This window comes from Ochotona curzoniae, unplaced genomic scaffold (assembly GCF_017591425.1).
Source record: "Ochotona curzoniae isolate NIBS_2020 unplaced genomic scaffold, NIBS_Ocur_1.0 contig_291, whole genome shotgun sequence".
Taxonomy (NCBI): Eukaryota; Metazoa; Chordata; class Mammalia; order Lagomorpha; family Ochotonidae; genus Ochotona; species Ochotona curzoniae.
The window spans coordinates 708,990-719,240 of NW_024465649.1; the positions used below are offsets into that span (position 1 = coordinate 708,990).

At 40.7% G+C, this 10,251-nt stretch overlaps 1 protein-coding gene across 1 annotated transcript in view; it reads right to left on the reverse strand.

Moving 5' to 3' along the window:
- Positions 1-7,425, reverse strand: part of IL12RB2 (interleukin 12 receptor subunit beta 2) — an 84,394-nt gene extending 76,969 nt beyond the window's left edge. The window contains exon 1 of the mRNA XM_040978395.1: positions 7,369-7,425. The gene's annotated coding sequence lies outside the window, so the exon portion shown is untranslated. The remainder of the gene's footprint in view (positions 1-7,368) is intronic.
- Between the last annotated feature and the right edge of the window lie 2,826 nt (positions 7,426-10,251).

Here is a 10,251-nt window from a genome sequence, read left to right on the forward strand (position 1 = left end):
TAAAGAGATACAATGTGAGAAGGACTCAACCTGCCACTGCTGACTTTTGATCATGAACCAAGGAACACGGTTACTTCTAAAAGATGGGCTGGATCTCAGTTTACAGATAGAACAAAAAGTTTCTTCCTATATATGGTTGTAAAAATGTTTGAGAAACACAGATCTAAACCAAATTGGCTGATTTTACCCCTTGCTAAACCAAAAAGTCCAAAGGCCTTCAGAGGTGAGCTCTCTTTATCAGCAGCCACATCTGTCACCACTCTCTGCTAACACTTCACTCTTGGTTGACACTGAGCTGCATATGGCTCCTCTGCACCTCTCATGTGGATTTATGCCTCTGATCTTTTGTTCATGCCATTCTCTTTATTTTTCCATGGTCCTTAGGTTGAATCTTCAACATCCATTCAAACTCAAACACCTTTCACCCAAATGAGTGAATGCTACACACCAGAGGCTTAGAATACATTGAGGGACAGGCAGCATTTTGACTTCTCATTCAAACAATGTTCTGGAGTGCAGACAGAAAACAAAGAGACATAGCAAACAGGTTTAGACAATGACACAAGAAGATCATGGAGGAGGAGACAACCTGGAAAGGAGAGGAGCTAATCCATGCAGTCATTTCAAGGAGCTGCTGATTGAAGCCTGAGTTGAAATTGCTACTACAACTGGAGATTTGGGAAGGGTTTCACCCACAGAAGAATTTTGAAAGTTATGTGTCTGGTAAAGTGTTAACAACCAGAGTATATAACAAACTCAGAAGCAAAATAAACAAATAAATAGATAAGTAAACCCTCAAATCCCAAAGTCTCCAACTAAAAATGAGCAGTAAATATAATTAAGCATTTCTCAAAGGAAGACATATAAACAGTGAACAAATGTGAAAAAAACATTCAAAATTACATCGCTAATCATGGAGGAAATACAAATCAAAACTACAATAACATACCATCTGATTCAGGTTATATTGACTATTATTAAGAAGACAATAAGATAACAAGGATTATTTCTTAACGCATGACAAGTGGAGAAAAGGAAACCTTTGCATACTGTTCAGAGGAATATAAATTAAGATAGCCATTGTGGAAAACAGTATGGGTATCCCCCAGAAAAGTAAAGAGAACTTCCAAGTGATCCAGGAATTTCACTATTAGGTAAATGGGAGGTACATGAAATTCATCTGTAGAAGAGATATCTTATCTGTACTTCTATGCTTATTTAAAACACTGATCACAACAGTTAAGATATGGAAACAATCTAATTGTCCAGCCACTGGTGAATGGACAAAAAAAAGTGGCACAATTTAACACTACTCAGCCATAGAAAGGATGAAATTTTATCATGTGCAAGAGCAAAGGTACAGCTAGATGTCATTATTATGTTGGATGAAACAAGCCATGTGCAGAGATCAGTATCACATAATCAAACTCCAATGTGGAGTCTAAACAAAGACAATCTCATGGAAGTTAAAAGTATCATGGTTTCTAGAGGGTAGGGAAGAAAGGGGCAAGTCTGCTCAGGGGAAGGCTAATTACCAGGTACTAAGTTTTAGCTAGACAGAAGTAAAAATTTGGGGTTCATTTGCAAGATAGAGTAACTGTAGTTAATGCACTGTATATTTCTCTGTAAAAAAGAATAAAACAAGAAGATAGGATTTGGATATTTTACCATAAAGAGATGTTAAATGTTTAAGTATAAATATTTATATTACCCCAATTGGGCTTTATACAGTGCATTCAACACACTATTCAATACACTATTCATGTATTGAAATGAATAAATTTGTACAATTTTATTTTTGTTTAATTTTCATTAATTAAAATTATAGATTCAAGTTTACTTTAGTATAAAATAGGAAATCTGGCACCAATGCTATGGCACAGTGCATTAAGCTGCCACTTGCATCTCATATTGGAGTACTACATGGCTTCCAACCCAGCTTCCCACTAACGCGCCTGGGAAGGTAATGGTAGATGGCTGAAGTGCTTGGCCTCCATCACTCATGCGGAGGCTAAGATGGATTTTCTGACTTGTGGCTTCAGCCTGGCCAATAGCCGGCTATTGAGGTCACTTTAGGAGTGAAAAAACGGGTTGAAGATTGATCTTGCTCTCTCTGTCACTCTGCCTTTCAAATAAGTAAATAAACCTTCAAAAAAAATTCCTTCAAATCCACAGTCTTTTCATTGTATACATTATTCATTAACATTCTGAAGATAACTGATATAGACGAACTGAAAGAAGTTTTGTACAAAACATTTTAAAATTTCATTTTCCATTAAACTTTTTGAAAAAGATTTACTTTATTTTTATTGCAAAGTCAGATATACAGACATGAGGAGAGACAGAGAAGATCTTGCATCCACTGATTTGCTCCCCAAGTGACCGCAATGGCCCGAGCCAGTAACTTCCTCCAGGTCTCCCATGTGAGTGCAAGATCCCAAGGCTTTGGGCCATCCTCCATTGCTTTCCCAGGCCACAAGTAGGGAGCTGGATGGGAAACGGGGCTGCTGGGATTAGAACCAGCATCCATATGGGATCCTGGTGGGTCCAAGATGGGGACTTTAGCTTCTAGGCCTCCACGCTGGGCCCTTCTTGAGACTTATGAGGTATTCTTGTAGAAAAATGTTTAAGAGTTCATTGCAAGAATTTCAAAAATAGATTTATATGCAGCTATGATATATACTATATTGTAATATAGTCAATATATTAAATAGGCTAAATTATCTGTATATTATATATACATGCATACATGCATACATTCTATGGTAAAAGAGATGATACATTTATATAGCACATTGATCCAAAAACAAACTGTAATTTTCTATAAGTACCAAGTAAAACAACTACTCCATTTATGAGAAGCTCAGAATCCCCAAAGACCTTCAAGTAAATGAGGTATTTTCCAATAAAATGAAACCGCCAACCAACTGTAAACATCCCTCCTAAGGCCTGCCTAGAGGGTGGATATCAAAACTACGACCTTGTATTGAATCAGAAAATCAAAGAATATGTTATGTCATCGACTCATGATTCAAGCAGTGTCAGTTTCCAGACTGATAATGATGTCTCATAATGGGGAGGGGGAGTTGATTGTAGCAAGACAGAAATACACAAGTCACAGGAAGCAACAAACAGTTATTCCCTGACTGGTTCCTTTTCCCCATTACTGCACAAAATACACAGCTCCTTCAAACTTGCAGCTGCTAGACAATACTTTGGAGGTCATTTATTCTACCTTTTCCATTTTAAAGATGAATAACTGAGACACTTAGATAAAAGGATTAGCCCAATGTCAGAATACTGTAAGGATCCATATCAGAACCCAGTTCTCCTTATTTCTAATCCAACATTATAGAATGTGGCATTCCTTCTGATCTGCAGCAACACCAGCAGCATAAAACCAAATAATGCAAATCTTATGCTATCACCAATACTGCTGCTACAATTTGCTTGTATTTTAGTATGTTCCAGGGACAATACTAAGCCTATTGTATACCATCTTTATGATACGCATCTAGCAAGGCATCTAGCCAATACTTGGAGATAGAGGATTAGCCAACTGAACAATCATACCGGTTCCTCAATGCCCAATGCTTTTAATCCCAAGAAGGTTGAATTATTATGTTTGTTATCCTCCTCCCCAAAAGAGAATGAAATAACAAAAATCAGTGCATATAAAATATGTAACCATTATCATCTATTTCATCTATTTTCATGTGTATTGAAAAGAAAATCAAATCTACCAATTGGATAACTTGCAGCTTAGTCATTGTAGCCAGGCTTCTCTTACCCACAGCTTTTCAAAAACTGTCATGAAAACCTTACTCTCCTGATAACATCTGCCTTTTCCTTCCAAATCCACCACTTGAAAATACTACCAAGCAACAACATGGAGAAAGTTAGAGTTTTCATGTTGAGCCCCATCATCAGATCAGCCCCTTTGTAAAATCTTATGAAATGATTTGAAGGGAAAGGAAAGGGACACCAGTCCATTCCCTTCTACTTGTTCCTCTCCAAAAGTCCAAACCCATTGACCTAAGCTGAATTTGACCCGCACCTCTTTCCTTTTATATGCAGTAGCCAAGACCCACTGAGTTTCATCTCAACAATCTGTGCATGTGATCCTGAGATTCTTTCATAGTTTTCCCTGAGAACAGCGACTCTTCTGTTGCTGGAATTCAAGAGATTTTTGAACTATTTATTTTCTCCTAAAAATATTTTATTGTTTTTCTCCATCTCCTTTTTATGACCTCTTACCATTTTCCTAAAAGTTTCCCTTTTCCTATTCCTTCTTTTTCCATTTGTCTGAAATGTTCCTCTTGCCAATTTGTCTTTATTTCTGTCTCCATCTACGATCCCACTTGATGCACCTGACATTAAATTTTACTTGTAAACAAATCACATCTGAAACAAATTATAGAGTCTTACCCCAGCCGAATCTATGAATAGTTTGTTTGAACAAGAATTTCTCCAATACAACCATACAAAAAGAAAGACAAAGGAAATAAGATGTGGATGGCACCTTGAAGTAAAATATTTTCAAAAATATCAACTGACAATACTTGTTGAAGGTCTTTTTTTCCTTTAGATCCCATAAGCCTATAACCTTTATTCCACTTGTTTGGTAACACCTTAAAATCCAGTCACCTTCCTTTTCATTCTCTGCATCCTTGTACAACTATAGATAAAATAAGAATATTTACTGAGAAGCAAACTGTACTGGAAAGAACATAGCAGAGGGGACTGAGAGCCTTATAACTCTGTCACCATGATAAGCATCTTCCTATTTCAAAACCTCTTTTACTTGCTTTAAAAATAGTAACCAACAGGGCCCAGCATGGTAACCTTGGGGCTCAAGTCCTCACTTTGCATGCACTGGGATCCCATATGTGCACTGGTTCTAATCCTGTCAGCCCCATTTCCTGTCCAGATCCCTGCTTGTGGTCTGGAAGGGCAGCTGAGAATGGCCCAAAGTCTTGGGACCCTGTACTCGCGTGGGACATCTGGAAGAGGCTTCTGGCTCCTGGTTTTGGATCAGCTTAGTTCCAACCATTGTGGCCACTTAAGGAATGATTCGGTGACAAAACATTTTCCTCTCTGTCTCACCTCTTCTCTGTATATCTGACTTTCCAATAAAAAAAAAAACTTTAATAATAATAATAACCAACGTTTGCTGAGATAACTTTTCTCTTTTAGTTTCTTAGAAACTTTCTTGCCTTCACCATCTTCCATCTTGAAATGTCTTTTTAAGGGTAAGAACATCAGTGTGGAGTTGTTTTTTGGAATCTTGCATATTGTGATATCTTGGCTGGTTCACCTCACCTGGGACTGTTCACAAAGGGCTATCAGGCTTTAAAAATACTGAGATACAATGTAATTACATTATTTTGAGGATCTTCCAGGCATTTCCCAGTTATCTTAAGATAATGGTAAGCATGTTTAGGAGGAGGCTAGAAGGAACTCAAACTAATGATCTTATTTCTTCAGGTTTCTTACTCCTAGTGAGACTATAACTGAAGTCTTTACACTATCAATGCCGCACCTCAGTATCTCTACATGACATTTTATTTCTTGTGCTTATTTTTGCATACCTTTGACAAACAGAAGTTAATCAGGATTCTAATGTTCATCTTCTTTTATAGGCTTTAATGTAGCAGTTTATCACAATAGATGAGTGGTTCATGTTCGGGCCATTGTATCAATATTACACATCAAATAAAGTAAATATTCTCTAATCCACAGATGTAGACATCTGCCAAGTTGGCCGAGACAATACAGAAGACTGGAACTAAGCAATAATTAGATAAGAACTGCATCCTTTATTTTCCTGCTTGTTCCATGATCACCAGTGAAAGAAAACGTTGGTCTTGATGCTCTGTTCATCTAAGTGGCTGTCTCTCTCCCTCTAACTCTTAAAATTCTATGGGAACAAACTCAACACTATTCATTACTCTCAGAGAACCTCAGCGTGCTCAGGCTGCCACAAGGCCACCAATGTAAAGATGAGCTAAACTGTGCTCCCCCCATCATCCCAGCCAAAGCTTCCAGAAGAGCCTCCTGAGCAACTAAGGTAGCAATGAGATGAACAACAAACCTGGATTAGGACACCTGAGTCAGGGCTCTGATGTTCCGGCTGTGTGATCTGCAACAAATTACTTAACCACCCAGGTGAGGGTTACTGAAAAACTAACACAGTGCCTGGAATATAGTGCCCAATAAACAACACCCATTGTTATTATTGAGAGATAAGGGACAACATCACTTTTCAAGCACATTGTCAGAATTAAGCTTGACAGTCTTGTTTTTTAGCTTCTCTCTTTGCTCATTCATCTAACTCACCATTGAAAGATTAATTTGATTAAGACTAGATTCCACACTTCCCTGGCACTCATAATTTGTAGCACACAAATGTCTTCATAATTTGTATTTCTTCAAACAATGTTAGCTTCTGAAGGATAGAAAGTGGATCTTTTAAATGCAATGTAGTGTACAATGATTTATTGAGTCCACTTACACATATTTTATTATTGATATATATATATATACACATATATATAATATATACATCACTACCAAAGGGCACTAATAGCTTCCCCCAGCAATGAACATTGCAAAAAAACTTCTTTTTGCTTTTGTTCAGGGCGATTTACACATTATTATGTAGAAGTTGCTAGAGAACAAAAATAACTCCACCGTTGAGAAATACTGCATAATACCTACTAAAAAGAGTCTTCTTTATCACACATGTACTTTTATCACTAACATCCATTCTAATACAAGAAATATTCAATTTGTCAAAACTTGGAAATTCACCATCCTACACAACGTTTAAGAAACACAATACATGGGTCTGCCACGGTGGCCTAGCACTAATGTCCTCGCCTTGAATGCGCTGGGATCCCATATGGGCGAGGATTCTAATCCCAGCAGCCCCGCTTCCCATCCAGCTCCCTGCTTGTGGCCTAGGAAAACAGTCAAAGATGGCCCAAAGATTTGGACCCTGCACCCGCATAGGAGACTGGAAAAATCTCCTGGCTCCTGGCTTTGGATCAGCTCAGCTCTGACCATTGTGGTCACTTGGGGAGTGAATCAGTGGAGGGAAGATTCTCCTCATGTCTGTATATCTGACTTTCCAATAAAAATATACTCCCAAAGGCCAAGTAGACAATAAGCTGAATACAAATGTTTTTCAGCTATACAGAGCACATACATAAACGGACGAGACAACCAACCAGCGTTCTAAAAAGTGGAAAAAGACGATTTTTTCCTATTGTTTAATCAGACCAGGCACAGTCCTTCCAATTTCTGGTTACTATTTGCATCACTTAGCTCTAATTGTGCAAACACATAATTCCTCACAAAACTTACATTTAGCGGACCCCAACAGGTAGGAGAGGAAGGGCCTTGCCTGATGAAGAGGCAGTTAACAAATGAGAAAATTGAGATTGCAGACTGGTTTCTACCGAGCATACTGCCAGCAGGAGTCCGGCAGGAACTCGGGGTGGGTCAGCAGAGACGCCTCCCCACTCTGCAGCCAGCCCAGGGAATACCTTGTAGGCTCCGTCTGAACGCCCCCTCCATACTGAGCAGCCCCCCCAGAAAAGTAAGCATCGCTTCCCGGAGGGTTTCGGCTGGGAGAGGAGGCGCAGGGAAAACCCGGTCGTTTAGATCCCCAGCTTGACCCATGCTCCCGGACCCCCGGGCCGCCCGTCACTCACCGCGCTGCGGGCCCCAGGTGCCGCGCTCACCGCGAGCGCCCGCTGTCAGCGCCCGGCGATCCGCCTCCCGCGCCCGCCGCGCTCGCCGCCGGCCTGGGCAGTCCGAGCTCGGGGGGCCCGACCCGCGCCGGTGGTTTCCACACACAGCGGTGGCAGCGGCCCCGGGGGCACAGGGAGGGTTCTGCCCGCCGCGGGCGCGAGCACGCGAATTCACACCTCAGTTTCCCCTCTCGGGCGGCACGCCCGGCGCGGGCACCGGCTGGCTGAGGCGTGGCGCAGGGCGCCGAGCACCCGGCCTGCAGGGGCCGGGCACTGGGGTGGCCGACCGGGTCGGCGGGGCGACGCGCTTCCTCTGCGCTCGGCTGTCCGGCCCTGAGCACCCCCTAGTGTCGTCGGGTCTCGGGGGGCTCCCGGCACGACCACACGCGGCGGGTGTGAGAAACCTCAGGGCCTCCGTGGGAATCTGCAAAGTCAGACGGCAGGTCCCCATCTCGTGGCTGAAGTGACCGGGGGCCCTTAAGGTTCCCGCGTAAAAAGCGGGGACTGAGAGAAGGAAAAGTGCCCGGGTGACCGTGTTTCATGGAACCTGGCAACCCAGTATTCTTGGGCCAGGAAGGAACTGAAAGAACTGCCCCCTCAAGCAAGACACAAGGCTTCCTCACTCCTTAGAATCTTCTGAATTCAAGTTCTAGTTCTTGAAACAAGCCTTTTAGGTTTACTTGAGGCCTATGTTTATTAGCTATTATTAATGATGAACTCAAAAAAGAAAGCAGAAATGTAAATAAAATAATTACGTGCAAATCTTCCTCACTTGGAGGCCCACAGCCCTGAGCACCCTTTGGCACTCCGCGGGGATGTCGTTTCCCCAGCTCAGAGCGCAGCATTTCTGACAAGATGGCCCCTGTTGTCCCTGGCGCAAGGGCCGAGGTGGCTGAGCACAAGCGCATGCGCACTTAGCCTTCAGTCGCCTGCTGGCGCACGAGCCCAGCACCTCTCCAGGTGTGTAACCTGGGGAAAATGTACGTCTTAGAACTGACAGTGTCTGACAGAAGACTTTTACAGGATAGTGATATGCTATAGCTTACATGCTTTTGATATTTATCTACACAAACGGTTTTTTTTCTTGATGAATGCTGATCAGCAACTGTTTATTAACTAACTACCCAGTGGAGTGACAGAACAAAGTTATTAAGTTATAATTTATAGCTTCATTAAACTAGAATCAGTGTCTCAGTCATCACAATGGTGAATACATATTACAGCTTTGATAGAGTCAAGTCAGTTCTTAAAAAGCATTTAAATCGTAGAATGTTGAGGCTAACAAGATGGTACTCGCCAGTGAACATTGCAGCAGTCAAAAGTTGGATATGTTTAAAACTAATTTTTAAAAGATTTATCTATTTTTATTTGAAAGGCAGATTTACAGAGAGAGAAGAAACAGAGATATTCCATCTACTGGTTTGTTCACTAAATGGCCTCAAAGGTGGAGCTGGGCGGATTCAAAACTAAGAGCCAGGAGCTTCCTCCCAAGCTCCCATGTGGGTTTAGGGGTCCCAGGTCCTGAGCCACCATTCTCTGCTTCCCAGGAACATTAACTGGCCTGGATCTGAAGTGGAGTCATTGCCAGCAGAGGCTTCACTTGCCCATGGCACCTGCCCTACTAGAATTATTTGTATTAAAAGTTCTAAAATTTGCTGACCTTTTCCATAATGATGCATGGTTCTGAGTTGAATGTCACGTAAGAGATTTTTTTTTCTGAAACAAACAAACAAAAAAAACCCCACAGGTTTTTGTTTTAAACCCTTTCAAGGTAATGTCATTATTTGTGTGGTTTTACTGAAAATTATGTAAGTCTGTTGCTAACAAAAAACAAGACCAAGGGAACAATTTACTATCTTGTTTCACTTTTTTTGAAGTGCTCAGTACAGTAGATTTCGGATCCATTTTTAAAAAAAATGTGAGGCAGCAGAAGCTTCTAGTTAGTTCGAGAGGACAATTGATTGGTATTGGGGTAAAAAGACTATGGTAGCCACATGTTCATAACAGTTTTTCATCATTTGTCAATTAGGTTTGTTCAAAATAATTTTTAGTAAGAAGAAAGGATTTTGCTGTTTGTAAATCATTATGCCAACGGTGTATTTTGTAATTTATCATAGTTTAGATTTAAATTATGTTTTTATAGTTGTGCGCATATGCCTGTAATTTGTGAGTATATGTAAAACCAACAATAAAAAGTGGGGTTAGAGTCTTCAAATCCTTTTTTTCTCAGGTGTTTGGAAGGCTACCTCTCATTCCAAGTTCTAATTGCATGATCTTCCAAATTGCTAAATCACACGTAAAATGGTGTTCCAAATGCATCTGATACATTTTCTTTGAGGAAACAGTTGAAAAGTACTGAAATTTGTTAGGTGAGGATAACACATGGGAAGAATTCATAAGATACAGGTAACAATGAAAACCATATTTAATTTCTCTTTTTCTCGAGATGCAAAGAAATTAGAAGATGAACACTCCTCCATAGAGTCTATTAGAA